The sequence below is a fragment of the Eptesicus fuscus genome, chromosome 15 (assembly GCF_027574615.1).
Source record: "Eptesicus fuscus isolate TK198812 chromosome 15, DD_ASM_mEF_20220401, whole genome shotgun sequence".
NCBI lineage: Eukaryota > Metazoa > Chordata > Mammalia > Chiroptera > Vespertilionidae > Eptesicus > Eptesicus fuscus.
Window position 1 is genome coordinate 38538403 of NC_072487.1, and position 25694 is coordinate 38564096.

Consider the following 25694-nt stretch of genomic DNA (forward strand, 5'->3'; position numbering starts at 1 on the left):
TCATCAAATATCTGCACAGCCTCAGTTGAACACTTTGTCAGAAAAGGAGTTTACAGTCTCCCAAAGAAGACCAGTTCAAATAATAAGTTTCTTTTTTTTTTTTTTTTTTGGGGGGGGGTACCATATTACTTTATTTGAAGGAATGATACAAATGAAAGAACTTAAGTGGATGGTTTGGTACAAGTTATCGAAAAAATATAGGGGACTCCAACATGCATACTGGTTGGGTGACCAGGGAAGTCACCTCCATTGCTATGGGAAGCCTACCTGAGGCTTAGCTCTCTTCATTGTCTCCCAGGGTGTGCTTGTCAAAGAGATACTCTGCCATGACAATTTCAGGGGCTTCTGAAGTTGGTTATCTGGTTATCCAAATCTTTAATGTATTTCACTGGCTTATTCAGGTAGTGAGTCTCAATGAAGTCACACAAATGAGGGTCACTTTTGTCAGTGGCCAGTTTGTGCCATTCCAGTAGTGACTGATTCACACTTTTTTCCAAGAGTAATGTATACTCCATTGCATTGAGCCAGTTTTCCCAGTTGCCACCTTTTGGTTTCTTAATATCCTGAAGGAAGATTTGGCCACATCGTTGGTTCTGCAGCTTCATCAGTTTCTCAGCACATTCTCTCTCCTCATGAGATTGGTGAAGAAAATATTTGGCCAAGTTCTTCAAAGCCACATCACCATGGTCAAAGTAGTAAGACATGGACAGGTATATTAGGAAGCATAAAGCCCCAGGTGGATCTGGTGGTTGATGGCGGCCTCTGAGAGCCTAGTGGCAGTTCTGGTGCACCTGGGAGGTGAATGCAGTGGTGAGGGCCGAGGGACACTCCGAGGGACTGTGAGGAGCCAGAGCAGGTTGGGTCTGGGTGGCTGCTAAAAACGGGGGTTGAGCGCTGGGTGGGCCAAGCACTGCTGAAGCGGGAAACCACAGTGACCCTCAGAGAAGACTACCTAAATCGTGTTTCCTATGGGAAGCCATGTTTGCTCTTCATATTTTCAAGCTATGTGCCCCCCTTTGCCCTTTTCTGTGGTGTGCTGGAGCTGGTATTGTGCTTGGGAAAACCATATAAATGCTAAAACAATCATAAAAGTAGAAGTTACTGTATACACTGTATCTATCTATCTATCTATCTATCTATCTATCTATCTATGTATACATATAAGGTTTCAGATTAGATTTCTGGTCATACGGAGGTAACAGATATATAATCATAAATGATATTTCTACAAAATTGTTAGGATAGGCACACCCTTGACTTTGGGAAATGTAAGGACACATGCAATATCTAATAGCTAGCGCTTTAATAAAAATTATTTGAATTAGTCTTGTGTAGTGAAGTATGACTCATTCTTTAAGACTTCAAAGTTAATGTAGTAAAGAAAACAACAATTCTATTCCCAATAAATTTTTAACTCAATGTTTTATGATATTATACATTGAACATTTATTATTGGCATGAAAATATGTGATTTCTATGCCTTTTAGTCCTTGTTTTTAATTCCTATCTGCTTAGATAAATATAAGTGCTCTATCAATAAAAATTATGTCTTTTGAAATTAATTTTTTCTTTGTTAAAATCTAGCATAGAATCCTAGCTTCTACCTTAGGCTGAAAATGCCCAGGAATTTTATTTTCATTCACCAAACATCTACAGAAACAGATGTCAAGATAAATTACAAAGTGTTAGTCAAGATTTGGGATAATTCAAAAGCATATGTGACTACAAATGTAAAATATCCATAAATACTTTTATATATAGACCTAAGCAATATAAATGCTTATAATTAAGGATAAGTTAAGTAGCCAAAATACTTAATCAGATTATGATGTGAGTGCAGTAAAGATTTAGAACTACAATACTATAATTTGTTCATTTATTACTTGTTTGTAATGTGACAATTAAAAGTGCTGTATTTTCTTTTAAAGTAATTTCGTCTCCACATTTGGGCAAAGAAATGTTGAATATATATGTACACCAAAAGACTCTTTATCTGACCTAATAATCTCCAAAACCAGCACAGGTGAATAAAACTTATGGCCCAATTGTAGGTGTTTTTCACATATTTTAGGAGAATGGAGAGTACAGAAGTAGTGCTGCAGAGACAAATATTTGCTATATATTAATACATACCCTCCCAGTGGCTGGGAGGGAAGTTTTAATTCCCACCACATAATGGTCCATTTGCCTCGAGTGTTTCAGAATGGTTCAATAATCACTAGCCATGTGTGTAGTTTGTTGAATTATTTAAGCTTATTTCCAGGGGGAAAAAAAGACAGGGAGGAAGGCAACTGATTCAATGCAAATGAAAAGCTTTTGAAGCTCCCTATGGTGAAGATGTGATTACAGTCAGACAGTTAATAACGTAGACTTAGAAAAATCTGAAGGTTTTAAAACTGTCTGGCCAGTCAGTAAATGAGGTTTTTCCACACTATCGACCAACTGCCATGCGTTGTAATGGTTTCAGATCTGTTTGGAGTTAGAGTGGACCCACAAATGAAGCAAGAATACCACCCCCTGTACTTTCAATGATTAGGAAAAGTAGTTTGTAAACCTTAACTGTTTTCCTTTGGATTGGGGATTGAGTCTTTAGCGCAAACGGTTTAAGAGCCATGCACAATGAGTGCTGCTCTCTGAAAACTCAGAGATAGAACGCCAATTGGTGATGTGCAAAGTACCTGATGATGGCAGGAGGTCTCTCTTAAAATGACCACAACCCTGTCACCCATGGACAGTCACTGCATGTTGTATAGCTGCCAGAGAATTTCTGGGCAGCAGTATTTGTTCTGGTTATTAGATCAGATTGAAATAGAAATTTGGAACCTAAGATTTTATTTTAGCAGCTACTCAAAACCCAATTGACATAAGTGTAAAAAATACATTTTTACTTTGTAAAATGTTCATTTACTATTCATAGGGTACAAAATTTTCTTTGTCAACAAATCTCTGAATAGATGATAGATACTTTTGTGAATTTCATAAAGATATTTTGATAACTAGACAAGTGTTAAATGTTTGAATTCAGGAAATCTTTGTTTCATCTTTTGTTTATATGGTGTGTTTTTTTCATCGGGGGTATTTATTTAATTTTTTTAAATTTATCTTTATTGTTGAAAGTATTACAGATGTCCCCCCATTAATGCGAGGCCTTCACTGCACTATTGTCTGTGTCCACGGGCTATGCATAGATGCGTATAAGTTCTTTGGTTAATCTCTCCACCAACCCCCAAATTCAGGGAGTGTTTGAGTTACTGATATGGTGGTTATAAAGAAGTTTGAATTTTCTTTGAAGAGATTAAAATAATGTCAGGTATTACACTGAGTTGAGTAATGATGACTATAAAATTTGCTCTGAGCTCTGTGCATAAAATTTTCTCCGTAGTCTCAAAATTCAGTTGAAATGACCAGCTTTCCTAAAATGTTATGTGTCATTTATTTTATTGCCATTTTCAAGGATTATAAAAGAAACCATATTTTTAATATTTTACTTTGTAAGAGATTTTGATGTTCTACTGCAATGATTTCCTTATGAGAACTGTAGTTATTAAAATTAAGGGGTTGGTCCTCAGGGCCAAAGACAGCCAGTTAAATGTACTTGTAGTAACCCTATTTTTGATGTGTATCTGTGTTTCTTTAATTAAAGAAAAAAAAAAAGGTAGAGGCAAAAGGAATATTAACATTTCCGATCATCTAAGGGAAACCTTGAACTTACGGAGATAAGCACTGGACTTGCTTCTGCGTTAGCGAAGATGTAAAATTTTGGTAATTTTATATTCATCCTCAGAAAAATTTTATTATTCACTTCTCCTTTAAACATGTAAAATCCCATAAATCATTCAAAAATAATCCTTAAAATAGAAGATGATCAGTTATATAGCAAATGCAGTATTTTTAAATATTCTATCTCATGCTCCCTAACCACACTAATTAATAGTATGATACTTATCTTGGAAAAAGGCCCACCCTTTAAAAATGTTTTGTGAAAGCCCTATTATTGATGGAGTTTACTTCTTAAATTTAATCAGCAGCTTGCTCTATGCTGCACTAGAAGCATGAAATTTCCCAGTTACTCATTATGTATAAAGATTATTTTCAAATTAGAAATGAAAACAGTTATTTTTCTTTTAATATGGTTTTAGCTTTTCCCCTTAAAAATAAAGACTTGGAAAGAAAAAAACTAGGAAATACTAATGTCTTATCATTGGGAACTATTTGAAGCTTAACTGATTTTGCATTAAAAGCACAATTAACTTTTTAATTTTTTTTCTTGAGAAACCACACAAGAGGACATTTGTGTGCTGCTATTTGAGCAAATTTCCACATAGTAATATTATTTATACCAAAGAGATAAAGCATTCTCTTATTGTACAGCACGGTTGAAAATAATATTTTACCTTCACAATATTTGGCGAATTCTACTCCCTATTGTAACATTTGGTTTCAATCTATCAAATTCTTTTTATCAGGAATCAGAATGTTTAATTGGCATTAAGAGCTCAAATTGTTCAATTTGATATAACTACTATTTCCTTTTGAAACTGACACATAAACAACCTTTTCTTCTCCAAGATTATCAATATTTGATTTGTATCTACACAAGTAAAATTTTAAAAATGGATCATTTATAAAATTATATACTCACACTCTGCTCCAAAGTAACATAATATTATAAAGAGAACAGGCAATAGCATCCACAACCACGATTAGAAAATTAACGCTCTTTCTATACAAATCAGAGGTCTCCATTAATGACAGTCACTGGATAAAAATATTTCTTTACATGACTATAAAGACCAACATTAGAATCTGTAAAAAAGGTCAAGGTTTTAGCTTTGGAAAATTCTGAATGTGAGCTTTTAACGAAAAATCGTATTGCTGTCATTAGTAGAGTATCTGTTTCTATATTATATATGCTTAAATAAATTAGATAAATGTGATTATTCCTCAGGGAAACAAAAATGTAGATCATAAAAACATCAGAGTTTAGCATCATCATATTAACTGTTTCCTGACAACATGCAAATAAGTAAATTGGCTACCTTTAAAAGGAAACTGAAACCAGGTAACCAATGGGTCAGGCTGCCTGTAACAAAACCACTATTTTCAAAGTTTTATCTGGGTACATATGGATATAACAAAATTAAAAAGTGCTTAAAATTAATATGACCTAAAAGTAATTGAACTTAGTATGTGGACTAAATAATACAGAGATTTTCTTTTCCACATGAGATTTTGGTAAAAACACATGTGTTTCTCAAAGTTAATATGTGTCCTTTCGTGAAATATTAGTTGAAGAATTTGCCTAAATAATATTAACTACTATATTTTATAGATACTATAAGAAGAAAACTTCAGCAAAAATTGAATAAGGCAAATATAAGTAGTAGACCCCCACCCTCCCAAAAAAATATAAGAAACTTCAATGTAATTCATGCAAGCTATGTATTGAAGGAAAATTATATAATATCATTATTTTTTATTTAATATGTGAATAGAAACTTACTATTTAAATTAGTTTAATATATTTCCAGTGAAGTCACTTCAATATACTATGTAAGTAGAATTCAATCTAAAACATCACATGACCATTTTTTGCCTCTATGTATTCCCAATAAAGGAAATGAATAGAAACAACTTGATTGCAAAATTCCTGTAATTTTACTATAAATAATAGTTTTGCATACTACTTTCACTAGATTTTGAAGTTGCAGTTCCCCAGTAGGACAATTAATTTTGGTTAGAAGATGGATTGCTGGCAAATATCAGCTCAACACGTCCAGAAACTACATGCGGTTAAAAACCAAAACCAAAACCAAGTCTCCTTCACTCCTATTGGTGTGAGAACTGAAGCGGGGAGGCGGGGAGAGGTTTTTAATTGATTCTTAGAATCCAGAAAGTTGAAAAGGTCAGTATGCAAAGTAATCAAAAAAGTGAACACTAAATTCTAAACTAGAGAAAGACATAAACCTGGGTAAGATGAGTGCAAGCTTTTTTTGTTTGCTTGTTTTTTACAGGATGATAGAAAAGTTTCTGTACTTAAGACTAGAAAGCACTTCAGTAATATACCTGCTTAGAATAGTAAAATGTATTATTTGCCTTATTCATTTGGGAAAGTCCATCTCAATAACAGGTGTGACTTAACTTCTACTGCATTAAAAGACTAGATTGTTCATTAATAAAGAAAGGACGAAGCCAGAATGATAAATCAACAGGGACTCCTAGGGAGTTTTGTAGGAGGCAGTAATTAAATAATAGTTCATGTTGCTTTCTTTCACTGGGAATCACATCCTTTTCACCTCTTCTCGGCTAAAGCAGAGCCATCCATTACGAGAGTCGCTACAACACTTGTCAGAGGCAATCAGCTTCAGGCAGCTGAAGGCCAACTGACGTGTACTCTCTTAAAGCAGGGTTTCCTCCCCGCCCCCAAGCCCACTGTCCTTTCACGTGCATGCAACAGTCAGAAGGGATCACATCACCTAATGAAGAAAAACAGAAGCATATGGTAGGAAGGGGGTCTCAGCAGGAGGTGACTGAAATGCCAAGGCTTGTACATAAACAAAATATATGCAAAACTGTGTGTTCATAGAAGCTGTCAGCTACAGTTTCAGGAAATAATAAGCCGGCGAAGGAAGGCAGAGTTTTACTGTGACCACGGTTACCTAGGAGTCTGTATTTTTAGTTTAATTTTTTATTCCTGGATAAAGTGGTGCACCAGAGCAGGCTGGTCCCCGATAGTTAATTATGCATAAGCCGTTGCAAAGTTCGATTTTGCTGTATAATACTGAGCCACGTATTCTTCACAGTATATGTTACTCACACCTACTGCAGACTTCCGCATGGCAGCTGAACTGCAAACTGTAAGTGATTTCATCGCCCTCCTTTTTGCCACCCCATCATTGTGCAAGGGTGAATGCTGAACAAAGTTTGTGAATTCACCGCACCTTTGTAACTGAAATGTAAGTGCCCATCTTCCCAGAGGTGTATTAATTAACATCTTAGATGTGCACTGGGCATATTCGGCCTTATCGTTTCTTTCAAATTCACTTCTGTGCAAAGTTAATGGTGTTAATCAAAATCCTTTCTCCCGCTAATGGCTCTGATCTTGGGACTGCAGCTGCCCTGCTGCACCGAATCTTTATCATTTGCCAGTGAAAAATGCACATTATGCCCCCTTTTGAGAACCTTGGTGTTATCACTTTGTATAACCAGCTTGACTGGAACCTTCAAACTTGTGTGTACCTTTGCTGTGAACATTTCAATATTCTGTGATGATCTGGTTAGAACCAGGGGATTTGGAAGGACAGCATTCAAAAACAGATTTCTAAAATATGACCCCAAGCATTTTGGTTCCATTGTTGACAAGAGCTAAAGCAAGTTATTGTTCTAAACAGCAAAGGTGACATGGGCTTTCCTGTGGACAGTTACAGTAATGGAAAAATATACTATCTTCAAGTTGAGTTTTAAGTTTGAGTATGAATAATCAACCTTAGTCAACTTGAATATTTAGTATTTTAAATGAGGGGTAATCATGTCTCTTAAAAATTACATTTTAAATACATTTTGTTACCACTTACCATGTGTTCTCAATGTCAACTAAGGGACAAAATAGAAATTAATCAATTTAATTAATTAATTTTGAGGATAATATTAAAATAGGTCATATGCTTTTATTTCTTAAAAAAGAATTCTTTGCAGCCCAGGTGTGGCTCAGTGGTTGAGCATCAACCCATGAAACAGGAGGTCACGGTTTGATTCCTGGTGAGGGCACATGCCTGGGTTGCAGGCTCAGCCCCCAGGAGGGGGCGTGCAAGAGTCAGTCGATCCATGATTCTCACCATTGATGTTTCTATCTCTCTCTCCCTCTCCCTTCCTCTCTGAAATCAATAAAAAATTGTTTTTATAGAATTCTTTGCCTAAAAAGATGCCTAGGATTATGAGTTGCCTTTACAATTTAGTGTCTGTCTAAAACTAGGAATGTGTGTGATTGGTTATGTGACAAAATTGGTGGGATAAAGTTTAGCTTCTCCAATGCTCCCAATGTTTCATATCTATTTATTGACCTAATTGCCTCAGTGCATGGATATGAGTGAATAGATGGCACTGTGAGCAGCTTTCTTTTGAAAGTGATGTGAAGGCACTAGCTAGGCACTGACATAAGCAGAATATCAGGGCTTCTGTATTAATCAGTACTTTGAGCTAGAAAAGTTTCTGACCGAATACCTTCCTGTCAGTCTTACTGTTGATAGTAGCATGTGGGTAAAGGTCTTCTCAGATCATTTTTAAAATGTTTGTTCCTGATTTTTACTCTCATTTCATCCTAAAACTTTCATTTTGAGTAATAAAGGATATAAATAAAATCACATAGCTTGGGAATTTGCATCCTCATGAAACACACACTCCTAAATTAGCATCAACTGGATCAAAATGAAGGCAGAATTAAACAAGTGGCAATTGATTGGAGACCAGTCAGGAACAACTGATTGAACCTCAAATTCTGCTTCCAGTAAAGTGGGCCATGTCTTCTACCAAGCTTCTCCGAGGACCAATAGAGAGAATCGGATTGAGATATTTGTCAGACTCATTTTTTTCTTTGGCTGTGATTCTTTAGGTGGATCTCAGACAGCTCTGCTTGGCCTAGAATTGTCCCAAATGTCCTTTTAGCTACTTCATTACAGGCAACAGGAAAGTCAGAGAGAGCAACTTCAGGCAAATGTTGACTCCTCGCAGCATGCCTTTGATTCCAGTGTGAAAGGTACTCCCAGCATTCTGTTACGCCCCTAATTCATCTCCTATGTGCTCGGTGTGTTAGCAAAAGCTTGGCCTGAAGTGTGTTTTTTTTCCCTCTCCTGAAGAACAGCCTTTCAGACATTTCTGGCAATTTGGTTTTAAAATGTGGAAGAAAGAGGCTATGTCGGTAGTGCCAGGGGGGAAAGCTGCACTACACAATTACTGGAATAATTCAAAAATAGAAAAAAAAAAGGAAATTTGCCTGCATACTGTGGTCATTATGTATTCTAGTTTAAAAGAGCTTATTGGGAAAATATTTTGCAGGAGGTAATAAATATTTCTGAGCAGTCTCTAGGATAGTTTTGAATGCTTGCTCATTTCTCTCCTGCAACCCTTTGGAAAAGTCTTCATAAATTAAAATAAAAAACAATCACAGACATCTAACAGTATCTTAACCTAATCTGAAACAAGCAGACAAGACTATCACTTACCATGTTCACAAATATGTTCAATTTCCTAAAACTTTTATTATTAAATACCTCTGGATGGAGCATTTTCAGATTCTTCTCAATTACCATAATCATGTGTAGTAACAGATCATCTAATTTACCCTTCACTAAAAAAAAATTAAAGAAACTGACAAGTTTTTAAAAATGAAATATACATATGGCAGTAAGAATTTTGAATTAATATTGAAGACATTAGGATTCTTTCATAAAAATGAAATTTTTCATTTTTAATCATAATTAAAGTTATTTGGAGATATAAGTGATGGTATTATCTAATATTTTAAATATTAGATATATATTGAGCACAAAAAAGGCCAGATTTTTAAGAAATGAATTATTTGAATATAAACTTACATTTTTAACTTCATTAAAGTTAATGTGAATTAAATTAAATCCACTTTTTTTCTTATATTACCAGGATTGCACTAGTCTATGGAATTTGAAAACACTGAATATTTTCATATCTTATCTGATCTTGTGAAAATTAAAAAGCTACTAATATCTGAATAGAGGCAAGTGGCAGAACCCAGCTGAACATATTTCACAAATTCCACAAAATCAAGAACTTTGCTATTGGCCAAGAAATGTTGTCTTGTGTTGAGCTCTAGGCAGAAATACTTTTTCTTCTCAAAACAATATTCTATCAAAGCTAACTCCACTCTGGCATTCCAATTCATTAGAACACACTTTAGAATACACCAGCACACACTGGATCTCTGACATTTCTAGATGTTTACCAAGCTTGCTGTTATGTCTTGTTTTACTAACATTCAGCACACCCTATTGCTACATAATTATTTACTTATCTTATTGTTGAAAGTTGTATAAAGACTTTAATGTCTAAAATATGAAAATATAAAATGCAAATGAACCTCTGGATCAGATTCTAATAAGCAAAGGGAACAAACATAGTTATATATATATGTGTGTGTACTTATATATGTAAATATATATATATTCCTTAAGAAAATGTCTAAACATGAAAACAGAAAAAAACACACATTACATTTGATTGGTAGATTCGTACAACTTATAAGATGTGGTAAATTATTTTGCATTATAAAAGGAGTGTCAAAACATTTGGGGCTGCATTTACAAAAGTTAAAAATAAATTTAAAACAACTTAGGTGTTTTAACAGTGACATCTGCAAAGCTCTAATTATTAGCTTCTAAAGTATACATTTTGTATTCTCTAACAACATATATTATTTGACTAGTTGACAGATGTTTCAATTAGGAGAGCCTTAAGTTAAAGATTGTTTTGATAGAATAGCTCCAGAAATTGGCAGTTTGGCACTACTTTTCAAAAAGCTTGGCATATTGCTTTCGAAACAGACAAACGAAATCACCCACATAATCAATAACAATGATAATGATAATAATAATAGTAGTAAGTGGGTCTAGTACAATTAGTTTTCCATACAGATTGTGGTTCATATCACCTACTCCTTTCCTTTGACAGGTAAATGGTTGAAGACAGAAGATTTATAGATTTTACATCCAGCCCATGAGGATTTTGACTGATTCCATTGAGCAGGCTCAGGTCAGCTAAGTCCTCCCCTTCAAAGCATCATGGGTGTCTCCGAGCATCATTGCAAGCTTGTCCTGGCAGTAAGCCAGGCTTCAAAAGCCTTTCACTGCAGTCACTGACTCACTAATGGGCAACTGCAGGCTTTCTGATTTTCCTTTCGTTTCATGTGTTCATTTGACATAAATTTAATTAAACCAAATCTGGTGTTAAAGCAAGACAAGATAAAAGTGATATGTCTCAAATTAAAGAACTGTGAAAAATACAGGAAACGGAACTATGGTTTTTTAAAAAAATCTGTTTCTATAAAATATTGTCAATTTTTGTAAGCTCACTACTTAAAGTCAGCTAAAAAAAAAAAAAAAAAAAGATACCTGTATGCATTATTAAGAATAATGTGTATCCAGGGTTAGATGAAGGTCTTGGCCCCATATTCTCTGTAGTAAAACCTTTCATAGAATTCTTATATTTTCTTTCATTCTCACACTTCAGGTAGTCACCTCTTCACAGGATATAAGACAAGTCTGCCCTTCTTCTGGCTACATAGCTATAGTTGTTAGCCAGCTCAAAAGCATACAACAGCAGAAACATGAAAAGATCACATATTACATATAAAAAATCATCATTTTTCAAAGGTCTCTTTTGGTTTTTACTTAAGGCTAAAGAGGAGATTGTGAGAATGAAAAAGATCATGTTGCTTAAAAAGCTCCATTTAATTGCTTTGAATGTTGCTTTAGGAAACATCCAAGTTTTTCCTTTTAAAAATCACTTTTTTTCCATTAGAAGAAATCTCAGACTAGAAAATACACTATGCGAACTGAAAGCAATTTTGCAATCTTCCTCAAGAATGCTCAGCCTCATTCTCTTCCTTCTTGAAGCTGAAATGCTGCCACTTCCTAGGTCCCCACTATAAGTCTCTGGATATAACATGATTATTCTGAGCAAATACATACAAACTAGCAAGCGAGTACAGTGCCCTGTGGACAAGAATCAGAAAAACCAAAAGTACCGAGCTGGCAGGTTGTGTGATAGAAGGTAAATTTCCTTGAAGCAGGAAACAGTGTGTGGCATGTGGAACCTCAGCCTTTCTTGCATCCCAACTTTTTAGATGGCCGACTTCTTTCATTGCCAGCAGAACTCAGGTTCCTCCATACTCCCCTGACTTGATCACTTTCTGTAGAAACTCACTGGAATTTAGACTCAGGGTTTAGGATCATCAAATCCTTCTGTAACCTCGTTCATATTAGAGTTGAAAAACTTATGGGCCAACAAGATTAAGTGACATGGCCAGAGTTACACAATCAGATATCAGCACAGCTCAGACAAAATCCACATTTTCTGATTCCCTGATGAATGCTTTGTTTTAATTTTTGTTTTTTAGCACTGAGTGCTCCATTATAACAAATCCTTTGGATTTTTCAAAATAAACCCTTCTTCATATTTCCCCATGTTTGTCATGTCCCTGACCTAAGAGGAAATATCCCTAATGGTATAGGTACAATTAAATCTAAGATTCTCAAGAGCCTCATATATTATTCTTCCTTTAGTACTCACTTAATGAATATCATTTGTTGGTCAGTCCTTTGGTTTTAAGAATTACTAATGGGGACATTTTAGACTATAACTTATATAAAGTAGACATTATTCATGTAAGCCATTGAATAATCACAGAACAAAGCCGATATTTCACTAGATCCATATTATTATCCAAATAGAAAATATAGAGCTTGGTATAGTTCCTCTTAGACATAAATCCTGTTTTTCAAAACTTTTTTAAAATTTATTTTTAGGTATGGACCTAAGTTTATTAACAGCATTATATACTTTCTTTATACATCCTACCTAATAAAAGAGTAATATGCAAATTGACCATACCTCTGCTACACCTACAAGCCATGCCCACAAGCCATACCCACCAGCCAATCAGGAGCGAATATGCAAATAAACCCAACCAACATGGCTGCAGCCACAGAGAGCAGGAGGGAGGCTTGGGTTTCCCCAGCAATGGAGGAAGACAAACTTTCTGCCTGCCCTTGCCGGCCCAGGCCTCCACTCAATGCTACAAAGTTTCAATGATAGAAGATAAATAAATCCCAACAAAAATGATGGCAGCCACAGAGCTGGAGAGAGCAGTTGCCCCAGAGATGGAGGAAGCCAAACTTTCTGCCTGCCCTGGCCAGCCCAGGCCTCCACTCCAGGCTACAAAGTTTCAATTATAGAAGATAAATAAATCCCAACAAAAATGGCTGTGGCCACGGAGTGAGCAGGAGGTTTGGCTCCACTGAAGGCTACAAAGTTTCAATTATAAAAGATAAATAAATCCCAGATACCAGGGCCTCCACTTGGGTCACTGGGGGGCGTGGCCGGCCTGCAAACCACCACAGGCCCCTTGCCCAGGCCGGCCCATGCCCCAAGGGAACCCCCACCCTGATCCGGGACACCCTTCAGGGCAAACCAGCCGGCCCCCACCTGTGCACCAGGCCTCTATCCTATATAATCCCATCTAATGAAAGAATAATATGCAAATGGACCATCACTCCAACACACAAGATGGCTGCCCCCATGTGGTAAAAGATGACTGCCCCCATGTGGACACAAGATGGCCAGCACAAGATGGCCAGCAGGGGAGGGCAGTTGGGAGGCACCAAGCCTGCAAGGGAGGGCAGTTGGGGGCAATCAAGCCTGCAGGGGAGGGAAGTTAGGGGTGACCAGGCCGCCAGAGAAAGGAAGTTGGGGGCGACTGGGTCTGCAGGGAAGGGCAGTTGGGGGGGACCCAGGCCTGCAGGGGAGAGGCAGTTAGGGGCAAACAGGCTGGCAGGGGAGCAGTTAGGCATCAATCAGGCTGGCAGGGGAGTGGTTAGGAGGTGATCAGGCTGGCAGGCAGAAGCGGTTAGGGGCAATCAGGAAGGCAGGCAGGCGAGCAGTTGGGAGCCAGCAGTCCTGGATTGTGAGAGGGATGTCCGACTGCCCGTTTAGGCCTGATCCCACTAAACGGGCAGTCGGACATCCCTCGAGGGGTCCCAGATTGGAGAGGGTGCAGGCTGGGCTGAGGGACACCCCCTATCCCCCATGCATGAATTTCGTGCACTGGGCCTCTAGTATGTATTTATTTATTAATCTATATACACATTTGTAACATACTCTAGTTTTAACTACTTTAAAATGTTTAATAAGACATTGACAAGGTCCACAATGATATCCTGTGTTAACATGGTTTTATCAGTGTCTATTCAATGTACTAAGTTCATTCAACAAATATTCATTAAATGAGTACTATATACAATTCACTAAATACACAAGCAAAATGGTGAATCAGCTACTGGCCACTTAATAATCACTCTACATAATAAAGATGTCATACTTATCTTATGGTATATATTATATTTTTTAGTAATTTCACATTGTTAAACAACACATGATTCAAATTTTTATAATTTTGCAATTCTAGAATCCATAAGTATTTTGATTTCATAAAGGCTGAACTTCTGGTCATAGACCTTGAGGTAGTAGTCCTATCAGGTGCTAAAAGTTTTAACAATGCTAGGTAACTGAATTCAGACTGTAATTAAGAATGTTTATGAATCTTACCATATTGAATATCTGATAGTTAAAAAAAATTTCTTTTAAATCACAAATAAATTTCAGATCACTAATGTTAACCATAGTCACAGAAATAAAGTATCTTTATCCTCTAATAAAGTAATTACTACACAATAGTCCTCAAAAAGTTTCCCTTCCTTACTATATTGCAAACCTGTATAATCCAACATCTTTGTTAAGGAGGTAGAGCCCTAGCCGGTTTGGCTCAGTGGATAGAGCGTCAGCCTGTGGACTCAAGGGTCCAGAGTTTGATTCTGGCAAGGGCACATGCCTGTGTTGTGGGCTTGATCTCCAGTAGGGGGCGTGCAGGAGGCAGCCAATGATTTTTTCTCATCATTGATGTTTTTATCTCCCTCTCCCTTTCTGTCTGAAATCAATAAAAATATATCTTTTTTAAAATAAGAAGGTAGAATATATATTTTTATTTGGATAAGATTTATTTGGATAAGTATGAAAAAACTATCAGTTCACCACTTGTTAATGGTGTTAAGAAGAAAATTGCTTATAAATGCTGACAATTTGAAAAAAGTAGAGTTCAGAAAAACAAGAATTTCAAAAATAATCTATAGGAATAAGGTCTAAAAATTCCATCTGTTATTTAATCTCATTGCATGGCATTTCATCTCCTACTTAGCCTTTGGGTTAACGTCTTGGCAACCATTATTAGGCAACTAGTTCCTGAAAATAATTGAAAAATGTAGGCTGATCCTTGGCAGAGTCTTCCTCTCTTGTTAAGAATTTAGATAATATCTAAGGCTTGGTGCTTGACATTCTAAACTTCCTCAGAGTGAAATTATGGTGCAGAATACCCAGTACCAAACAAGACATGACAAGTAATTTTTTTTATAGCAACCAATGTTTAGTAACATCTGGATGAATGGTTGTCTTTATAAATCTATGCTCTTCCCCACCCCCTTTGCATCTTATTTGGCATCATATTAGATAGAGTCAGCTTTTCACACATAATTTTGTCTGGGTCACACAGCATAATTCCTTCTCCTCCTCCTCCTCTCCCTCCTTGAATAACATCTTTATATTGGGTTGCATCAGAACCTTAGTACTGTGTGAGCTGACTTTTGATTGATTTGCAATGAACAGTTCTTAACCTGAAATTTCAAACCAATCACTGCTTAACCCTTAGGCCAAGTTATTTACCTGATTTATGGACAAAAGTAGGCATACCACAAGCACTCATACTCTTAATTCATTGCTATTAAACGCTAATTTATAAATATATAATTGCATATTTATATACAGTAGACACATTTAGTGTTTAAACATTTAAATCCTTATATTTTTTAAAACAATTATAAACTCCCCTCAAACATGTTCTACCCCTCTCACAAACAGACGTATATTAAAGGAAGGTGGTAACATAAATGTGAATTTGGGAAAATAGACAATCTAGATCTATACCCCAAATCTGCTTCTTGAATAATGATCAATAAATAGAATTTCTTTTCTGTTATTAGATTCTGGGAAAGGATAAGGATCTGCTTGCCATTACATAGGTGCTGTGAGGAGACAGATTTATCATCATAATCAATTTTGAAACAAATTTTCCCATAAAGAGTCACAAAAGTGGTTAATTACTGTTAGTAGTTGTATGTAGCAATCAACTTACGTGAGGCTGCCTATTTAATACTATCTCCAACAACCTTCCCTACACAAAAATACATTTCATATTGTAAACTGCTTATTTTCCAGAATGAGCTTGCTTCACAAATTGTGAATTTTAGCTTTTTAAGTGCATATAAAGTTAGGTATGGCTTAAGTGATGCGATAAATAAATAAAACATAAAAGATACTGCCTATCTGGCTGCAGAAATGAAATACCTCCAGATTTCAGCCCAGTTGGCACAAGGATAATGCTATGGAGTAATTCACGTCTGAAACAACTTCACTGATACCATTTAAGCTTGAGGTATATTGGCAGAGAACAAGGCTATGACTAAACTAAATTTGGCTTAAGCCACCTATTACTCATGCCCTCTTTCTACTGCATTCACACTCCAATTAACAAACTGTGTATGACACACACACATATATTTATAGTTTATATTTTTCCTGTGTTGGCAATGAAACTTAAAATTACTTTCTGTAAGCTGTGAAAATCTTCCATTTGAATCTATTTGATAAGCTTGGCCTCGGAAGTGGTGGGGTGCATGGGTTTTTCCTGTTCGTCCTAGAAAAGAGTTACATTTGTACCCATTACCTCCATCCCATTCCCACTTCCCACTCCTCTGTGATAATGATCATCCACATCCTTTGCATAATAACTAACACTCAGAAGGAGGCTATGTGCCAAAAATTGCATGCTCTACTATCATTTCCAATATAAAGAGAGGTATACCAATATTGCAACATTAAGAAATTCAGCAAGGTTACAAAGTCAGTATCCCCTGTGCCAAGATTCCAATCCAGGTTTTACTAAATCAAAATCTGTGCTTTCCTAAAGGTCATACTTTATTGAGATATAATTTACATTAAAAGTCCAAGTCCTATAAGTTTTGACAAACATACTGTGCGTAGCCAAGACCATGATCAACATGTCATTTTCACCACCCTAAACAGTCCTGTGTTACTCTTCAGAATCAACCCTTTTTCTCTCCCTTCAGATCCTGGGATCTATTGATCTGATTTCTATCCCTTCAAGGTTGTGTTTCCTAAAAATGTTACAAAAATGGGATCATACAGTATGTGGCTTCTTGTGTGGACTTCTTTCACTTAGCCTTTTCACTTATTGATTCCTTTTTATTTATTGATAAATTCATAAGCAACATTCCACTGGATAGAGGTACTTCAGTTTGTCCATTCACTCACTAGTAATGGGCATTTGGGTTATATCCAGTTTTTAACAATTATGATTAAAGTCACTATAACCTCTCATGCACGGGCATTAGTGTGGACATGTATCTTCATTTCTCTCGCATAAATAACTAGGAGTACGACTGGTGAGTCATAAATATGTTTGTTGTATATGTTTTATTTTTATCAGAAACTGCCAGACTGTTTGACAAAGTGACTACATTATTTTGCATCCCCATAGGCAATGTATGGGTTCCAGTTGCTCTGCATCCTCATCAGCCACTTTGACAGACGTGTAGTGGAATCCCACTGTTGTAATTTGTATTTCCCTAATGAATGATGACGTTGAGCATCTTTTCATGTACTGGTTTTGTCAGTTGGCTCTTGTCTTTGATGCAATGTCAAATCTTTGGCTCTTTTAAAAATTCGGTTGTTTTCTTATTATTGTATTTTAAAAAATATATTCTTGATATAAGTATTATATCAAAAATATGTTTTTCAGTTATTTTATCCCTGTCTGTGTTCTTTTAATACTTATTTTTGAGAACATTTTGAATTTAATAGCAAGATTGAGAGGAAAGTAGAGAGATTTCCCATATACTCTCTGTCACACACATGCATAGCCTTCCCCATTTTCAACATTCTTCACCAGAGGGTACATTTGTTACAACTGGTGAACCTATATTGATGTAAGATAATCACCCAAAGTCCATAGTTATGCATACTATGGTTTTGTACAAATGTATAAAGACATGTATCCATCATTGTAGTATAATATAAAATATTTTCACTAACTTAAAAATCCTCTGTGTTCCATCTATTCATCTTTTTCACATAACTTATGTTGAATTATTTTATAGAAACTGGCAAATATTTGCTCTCTCTCTTTCAAAGAGTTAATAACCCTAGATATAAAGAGTAAATATAAAAAAACCACAGAAAAAGTGTACAAATAATAAGACAAGGCAAATCATCAAAGAAGAAATATGTAATAAGTAAACATGTCAAACAATGTTCAAATTTCCAATAACAAAATACAAACAACTGTGTTTTTATATCATTGCAAATATGTTTTTCATTATCCTACATAATAAAGAGGTAATATGCAAATTTACCCTCACACCCTCATGTCACAAGATGGTCACCCCAAGATGGCCACCCCCATGGTGTCACAAGATGGCCACCCCCACTTTGTCACAAGATGGCCACCACAGATGGCCGCCCCCACATTGTCATAAGATGGCCACCACAAGATGGCCTCCTCCACATCATCACAAGATGGCCACCCCCACATTGTCAGAAGATGGTCACTCCCACATCGTCACAAGATGACTGGCAGGGGAGGGCAGTTGGGGGAGACCAGGCCTATAGGGGAGGGCAGTTGGGGGGGACCAGCCCTGCAGAGGAGGACAAGTGGGGAACACTAGGCCTGCAGGGATCGGGCCTAAACTGGCAGTCAGATATCCCCCAAGGGGTCCCAGATTGGAGAGTATGCAGGCTGGGCTGAGGGACACCTCCCCAGTGCACGAATTTCATGCACCAGGCTTCTAGTAATTATATAATTAGAGATATGTAGCAACTAAATATAAGCAAGAAAGAAGTCATGTTCATTGCTGGAGGGCCAATAACTGGTAAAGCTCTCCTGAGGAGTTTTGCAATAGGTATTAAGAACCTTCCACTAATACTGTTTTGTTCAGTAGGCCTAGCTGTGAGTTCAGACCTAGCAACAAGTTAGCTATAAAACTGATAGAAGATACTTTTCTCTTTCTCAGTTCTATTTTATCCCAATTTTATAGACAAGGAAAGTGAGGTACAAAGAATTAAGTGAGGTACAAAGAACTGAGTAATGAACAAAAATGTAGAGTTGGTAACTGAAGGAGGTTTCTGGTTCTAGAGCCTGTATGAATTATTATAAAAAGAATGTTTGTTATAACATTCAGACGTTTCCTGGAATTGTTATGAAGGATTGGTGAATTTTTTTCTATTAAATATGAAGTTTTTCTTTTCTTGAAAATTAAAAGCAACAACACATTTATGGTTTTTTTTATATAGCTGATTCTATGTGGAGGTACAGTGAGTTCCTTTTATTCTTTGATATTTATATATTTTCTGACAATATTCAATACACACATATTTCTTTTTTTTTTTTTTTTTTTTTGTCTGAGGGACCTTGATTCTGAGTTTCTCAGGAGCAGGAAGTCTCCAATTTAAGAACTTCTGACTCTAGACTTATGCACATAAAAGGACACAGAAGTTGGCTAGTGTAGATGTTGAGCCTGAAGAGACTACTGATCTCAATTCCACTTCTCAATACAGGGAATCAGTCAAAATTCAAGTATGATTATGAGGAATTCAAGTCTCTTGTAATTCTGATTACATGCTGGTCATTATCATAGAAGATGAGTTTATTCTAAATCCTACTGAAAATGGAGAGAAGAGAAAGCATGGAAAAAATGGTTACGTGCTTTACATGCTTTCCGCCTGTTTTGGTTACTGAGGATTGAAATAAGCATAGAAAATATTATCAGTGGAAACAAAAGCTAGGAAAAATGGATGTAGAGAAAAATTAGTGTGTGCTTGGCACTCCCCTTTCAATGATAACCACCATCTTTTATCACTTCTCTTCAGTAGGGAACCTATATCCCTTCTATGACCTACTGATAATCACAGTTATCTTTTATTGTGTGCTGATTCTATGCAAAACATAGTTCTACTTGCCTGATAATAAACACTATTTCTAATTTGTGATGGTTAGTTTTATGTGTCAATGTGGGTAGGCCACAGTACCCAGATATTTGGTCAAACACAAGACTGGGTGTCTCAGTGAAGATATTTTTTAGAAGAGATTAGCATTTAAATCAGTAGACATTGAATAAAGCAGATTACCCTCTGTAACATAGGTGGTCGTCAACTCATTAAGTAGAAGTCTTTAAGATAAAACAGACAGAGGTTCCCCAAGAAAAAGGAAATTCTGTCTCCAAACTATCTTCAGACTTGAACTGCAACATCAACTGTTCCAGCCTGCTTGCCTACCTACATATTTTAGACTTGCCAGCCTCCAAAATTATGTGAGCCAAATCCTTAATATCTATCTATCTACCTATCTATCTATCTATCTATCTATCTATCTATCTTCTATCTATCTATCTATTTTCTATCATCAATCTAGTTATCTATCTTTTTATCATCTATACATCTTATTGATTCTATTTCTCTAGATAATTTTTTACTAATGAGATTTCAACCTTTCCTAATTTCCTGCTGGAAATTCTCACCACCCCTTCATTATTATTATCCCTACTGCTAAAGACTTGGGATTCCCAAACTTATTTCTCCAAGTCTTTGTCCAACAAAAATCTCTACAATTCACCTTTCATTTTACATCACTAATGCCACTGACCAAGTTTAAACCATTATCATCTCTCTCCTGAATTCATATAACTTTCTCACTAGTCTACATTCCCCTTTCTCCCTTCTTCTACTTCATTATCCACAATGCTACAAAATTAAATTTATAAAATATATATCTTTGTCGTCACTCTTATCCTTAAATATTTCAGTGGTTTCCCAAGTATTTTTTGATAAAAACATCTAACAAAGTTTTTTAAGGTAAAAATGCATGATACAGCCATGTAAGGCACAGGAGAATTCATGAAAACTAGGACCATGCTTTGGCTTTTTTTTAAAAAAGCAAAACATACTTAAAATATTTTCATTAAAACAGGGATCTATCAATATATCTGATTTCCTTTCATATTCTTTAGCTGCTAAAGATTACTTCATAATTAGGATCAAGGTTTTATGGGAATTGGGAGTTTTCAATCAGATAATATATATTGAGCACCATGTTGGAACTGCAATAGTCAACCAATAAATATGTATTCTCTTTTTCTCTTCCTTTGGTACTATAGAGACCAAGGCAGTATTTTTTCAAACTTTTTGCCATGGCCTAGAATCTACATTAAGAAATACATTTTTTATTTTTGTTGCATAATATGTTGTAACACAATTAAAATGTTTTAAACACACACAAGCACACGTCTGCATATATGCATGTGCATGTGTGCACATCTGACATAGAAAATAGAAACAAAACTTAGACAAAACAATATTTTATATGAAATGTTGATACTTAATTTTCCATTTCAGTCTAGTTTATTTTACTGATTATAATTAATTTTATTAATTAATGCTGATTGCTACCACTTAAATAATTTTATGATCCAATAATTGGTATTAATGCATATATATATATATATATTATTTATATTATTTTTTTTTTTTTACAGAGAGGAAGAGAGAGGGATAGAGAGTTAGAAACATCGATGAGAGAGAAACATCGATCAGCTGCCTCTTGCACACCCCCCTACTGGGGATGTGCCCGCAACCAAGGTACATGCCCTTGACTGGAATCGAACCCAGGACCTTTGAGTCTGCAGGCCGACACTCTATCCACTGAGCCAAACCAGTTTCGGCGTATTAATGCATATTTTGAGTAGCCTTACCATAAAATGTTTTATTTTTCTTTTGACTCTCTAGAGAGAGTTATGAGCTTTCTCACACATCTAGTTAAAGTTTAAGAAAGGATAGATTGATTATATTGAGACTACTGAAAAAGTTATTTTATTGATACTCCCAAATTAAGGTTTATAAAAACCCACTGTTAGAATTTTTATTTTAAATGACCAAGTATACATAGTAAGTTGCAAAACCATTGAAAAAGATCTCACCTCTTCTGAATTGAAGCCGGCTTGTGTATTCAGTATACTAGGGCTGCCTCTCCTTTATTATTAATGAATTCACAGATTTTCCAATTCTTGTTCCAGATGACTCACCATTTTCTGCTTTGCTTTCCAGAGGTACCACTGAAATAAAAGTATGAAAGTCTATAAATGAATAAAATCATAACAGTGAAGAGAGCCAAGGGGTGCAGTGAGGCAAGAGTCCAAAATTAAATATTTCAATAAATTTCTACATGACAGAAAGAAGCTAGGAGCACACGGATGAATAAAACGTGCTGAAAAGCTTCTATCCGGAAAACCTCAGGGGACTGCAGGGATCTGAGGATCAGTGGGCCAGGTGGCACCAGAGTGAGCCACAGGTCTCAAGGGTTAGCAGGTACAATGAGGACCAAGAGTGCATAATAATGAGAAGGGATTGATTCAAGATTTGAATAAGTGTCTTAATTAGCACCAATCCCTTCCTAACCCCCAACTGCAGAGAAATATTTTTGGTATTAACCTTAGGTCTAATATAACAAATAAATGCTAGAAAAACAAAATTTATAAAAATAAAACAATGTGAAAAAATATATACAATCACTCTTCTATAAAAGTATTGAAGAAGTTGTTTGAACAAATCATGGATTTTTAGTCTAAATATTGGTACCCCAGAATCAAACATTCTCTATTCTGGATTTGGTATTAATCTTGGCTGAAAGAAAAAAAGAGATACTCTCAAGCTTCATCCATGTTGTTGCAAATAGTAGGATTTCCATCTATCTCATGGCTAAATAATATTCATATCTTCTTTACCAGTTCTTCCATTGAAGGATATGCCTAATGTTGTTTCTATATCTTTACTCTTATGAATAATGCTGCAATAAACATGAGAGTGTAGATGTCTCTACTAAATAATTATTTCATTTCCTTTGGATATATAACTCAAAAGTGGGATTACTGGATCCTCAGGTAATTATATTTTTTATTATTTGAGGATCCTCCACACTGTTTTCCAAATGGCTGTACTAATTTATATTCTCACCATCAGTGTGCAATTGTTTCATTTTTTTTCACATCCTTGCCAATACACAACTGTTCTTAAACATTAGTGCACACCAGAATACCCTGGAGGGCTTTTAAGAAAAGATTTCTAGGTCCAACCTCCATTGTTTTTAATTCAACAAATCCAGATTTGGACCTGAGAATTTGCATTTCTACCAAGTTTTCAGGTATGCTAATATTGCTTATTTAAGAGAAACACTGCCTTACACAATGTTTTTGTAGCCAGTCAGTCCTGAACTTAAAGTTCAGCATACCCCATTCAAGAAAAGTGATCTTTGTAAAACGACCTAAATTTAAGAGTCTTCATTTATTCTTCTGGAAAATGGGAATAATAAAAGGCTATTGCATATCTTAATATATGAACAGACCCCAGAATATGCTAAGTAGTCAATAAAAGTTACTATAATTGTTAAATGCAAATTGATAGTATTTTTATATCATCAAGCATTTTAGGTCTTCAATGTCTGTTTCCTTAGTAATTTATGCCTTTATGCATCAATAGTAGACTCTAAAATATGTATAGGGAACTGAGTTAACAGTTTCTTACATTTACATAATGACATCATCTGAATGTTCCTTGATTTGTCTGACCCTGTGCATTGTGGTTAGTGCTTTCGCATGAAAAAAAAATTGAAGATAACAACATTTTATTACCAAGTCTTTTGACTTGGTGTTTTATTTCTCTAGCATGCTCCGGTACAAATGATTGTTTCCTGATGCAACCTCCACTGTGAGCAGCTCTCTGGCAGTGACTTGCCTCTTCTTCAATGGGATAGGGATTGCCTTTCAGCTGGGGAGATCCACTTAAGACAAATAACTGGGACAGTTGTTTAATTCAGAACATCAAAGCAAAGATAGGCTCATTAGAAAGGATGAAACCCCTGAGTAATGAGAACTCAATAAATAAAAATGTGTTAAAAGATATTTCTCTCTCTCTCTCTCTCTCTCTCTCTCTCTCTCTCTCTCTCTCTCTCTTACACACACACACACACACAATTTATTACAGGGAGGTATTTATGACAATGTCTAGTTCATTCTTGTTAATACAATGATAATAATACAAATTCCCTCTGTTATAGCCTAATCAGGTCTGTATTTCTTTACTCCAATGCCCTAAAATCCCTTTTCTTGAGGGAAAACACACGTTTCTAGGCTGGTAGGCATATTTTTCAGTTACAAGCCAATTTCTAAGCTTTGAACTGTGGGCATTGAAAAGCAGGATGACCAAGCTCTTTAACTGGTTAGAGCAGACCTTCCACTCAACAGGTTTCAAAATGAAAAGTCAGTGAGATTAGTTGGCTGAAGAAACAAAATTCTGCCCTGAATTAAAAGTTCATTCTTCCAGCCCATCCTCCACCTTACCTGTATTTTTAGTATCTCCCCCCCCCTTTTTCTTTAACCACAAGAGAGTTTGTGAGATAAAGTGTTAAGAACTCAGTTCAGTTTTATATAGTACAAACAGTTCTCAAGAAGAAACATGCTATATTGAGTTAAGTACCAAGTATGATTATTAATCTTAATATATTTTTGGAGTGCCGACAGATGGTGAATACAATGAAATATTTTGATAACTTCATGCTACATTTTCAGAGATTTGGAGGCTTATTGAAAATATCAGGTTTTAAATATTTGAACATGTAGATGCTTTTTTAGATCACTGTGACCAAATCTTTTTTTGCAAATAGCATGCTGGAGTTTAAAAAGGAAGGTGGAGCTAAAAGAAAAGTAGAAAGCACACACACATACAAATGAAGAATCCCTGCAAGAATTCTAGTGGAACAGCAGGCATTGCACCTCCAGGGCAATCTACGCATCCTTTAAACAGAAACTCCCTCAGATGAGCTCGTCTAGGATCGCTAAAAGAACTTGGGCCAAGTATGTCAGCATTACAATTACGGAATTGGCTGAAAATACTGTTGTGTGTCAACCTTTATTTGTCCTTTAAACCAAGAAAAAAGAATAAAAGTATGCCTGTAGGCAAAATAAAGTCCCCTTCTTTCTTTCCCCTCCCTTCCATTCCTCTTGCTCTGTTCAACCTAAATGAGATTTGTACAATGAATTGTAATAGAAAGTTCATATGACAAAAATTACAGTGGTGTGGCCAAGAAAACACCCAGGGGGCTTTTAGCTTCCGTTGTGCCAGGAATGAACTATCAGATCAGCCTTCTGGACTCAAATGCGACGCTGTCAATAAGGATACATCATCTTTTTTGTGGTGTAGAAGAGCTGTCGGTTGTAATTCCCATTATTCCAAAGCCAGGATTTTCCATTAGTCCAGCCACCTGCTGGGTTGCTCCACTCAGGTTTAATGGAGTCTGAACTTGAATTTATCACCATCTGTGGGAAGATGGGAAATGAGCGAGCATCACTAATTCCTTTTCTTCATTTGTTACGTATATGTATAATCTTTATGAGGAAGCAGCAAAAGCAGCAGAGGTTGGGGATGGGTGGGAGAACATTTTAGCTCCCACTGACATCAGAGTTCCAGACCAAGGTGGAAACATGCTGTCTGTTCTCAAGACAATTCCAGCAACAAAAAGAAAGTTTTCATTTCCTATGTGATGTAGTATCAAAATCATGCAGATCCACGATACTATTTCTCTTCAGCTTCCAAAAAGATCTCGGAAGATTTCATCAGATCTCTGGGGAAGACGAAAGACTTGGATACAAATCAAGTTCACACACACCCAAAAAGTTCAAGATTCCTAATTACTACATTAGTTTTAAAATAGAGCTGTA

The 25694-nt window shown here is 35.9% G+C and overlaps 1 pseudogene; it reads right to left on the reverse strand.

Annotated features, from left to right (window-relative positions):
• Positions 1-274: 274 nt before the first annotated feature.
• Positions 275-25694, reverse strand: part of LOC103286657 (ferritin heavy chain-like) — a 125319-nt pseudogene continuing 99899 nt past the window's right edge.